This window comes from Limulus polyphemus, unplaced genomic scaffold, assembly GCF_000517525.1.
Source record: "Limulus polyphemus unplaced genomic scaffold, Limulus_polyphemus-2.1.2 Scaffold1312, whole genome shotgun sequence".
NCBI classification, from domain to species: Eukaryota; Metazoa; Arthropoda; class Merostomata; order Xiphosura; family Limulidae; genus Limulus; species Limulus polyphemus.
In genome coordinates this window covers 196,272-197,531 of record NW_013666922.1, presented here as the reverse complement: position 1 = coordinate 197,531, position 1,260 = coordinate 196,272, and positions in this window count along the sequence as shown.

The following is a 1,260-nucleotide window of genomic DNA, read 5'->3' as shown; positions in this document are numbered from 1 at the left end:
AAGAGTTGGCGGTGGCTGGTGATGACTAGCTGCTAAATTAGGGACGGCTAGCGCAGATAGCCCTCGTGTAGCTTTGCGCAAAATTCTAAATAAACCTAGACCTAGGTTTTAGATGTTTCGACTGTAAAACAGGCAGGCATGATATTGTTATAAAGCTATAATTTTAATGTTGTAATTTGTTTGTTAGGTAGAGGGCATAGTTCTAGAAAGTTCTTATTTAATGTCAAATTTTATTCTTGCACCTTAGAACGTAGATCATAAAATCTACATTAGGTGAAGCGTCAAGCTAGTTGAGAGTTGAGTAGTAGTAGAGTTAACTTAGATAAAGGAAAAGTTATTTTAGAATACACTGTAAGTGTTTGCTATCGTACTACGTCATACAAGTAAGTAAATTTTTATTTACGTTGTGCCGTACAGTTAGAGTTGCTGGAAACATAGACGTACACATTAAAACAGTGTTCGAGCATTAAAGGAAGAAATAAACTAATTTGTGAACGTTACTGAGCTGGACGGTTAATTATTTTCACGATTAAGAGCTACGCTACAACAATATAATGGTAAAAAACATACAGAAATAATAAATAAAAATCACACTTTTCGAAAATGCCCGTTACGTTGTTAATTTGCGCTGTCTAAAGTGTTTTTTATTAAATGGATGTCGTATTTTATTGTTAATTTGAAATCGTGTTAACAAATAGAACATTATTTTGTTTCCATATGTATGAATATAGATAAGGTAAACAAAAATGCAGCTAAATATGGGATACGGAAAAATAGGATGATGATACCGAATTAACGCACACGTGAAATGTCAACGTATTTTAAGTATCATTTTACTTTCCATTTTTAGCTGTTTTGTATCGCATCTAGTACCAACATTTATTTGATACTGTCATAATTTCAAATATTATGTACGTAAGGACCAATAATTACAATTTACAAATTTGTTTGAGCTTAGCTTTAAAAATGTTATTTTGTGGTAAGCCAAATATTTTTAATATTGTGATTTATCTGTTAGCTGTAGGAAGCTGCGGGTTGTCGATGATGTAATATGAAATGAAATTTATGTTAGCCCTAGAAAAAGGATAGATTATAAAAATAATGTTCCGTGAAGTATTAAGTTAGTTTAGATAAAAAGAATAAAGAATAAAACCACATTAGGCTATCTGCTGTGTCCACCGTGGGGAATTGAACCCCGGATTTTAGTGTTGTAAGTTTTTAGACATACCGCTGTCCTACCGGGAGGCATGGCCAGGTGGA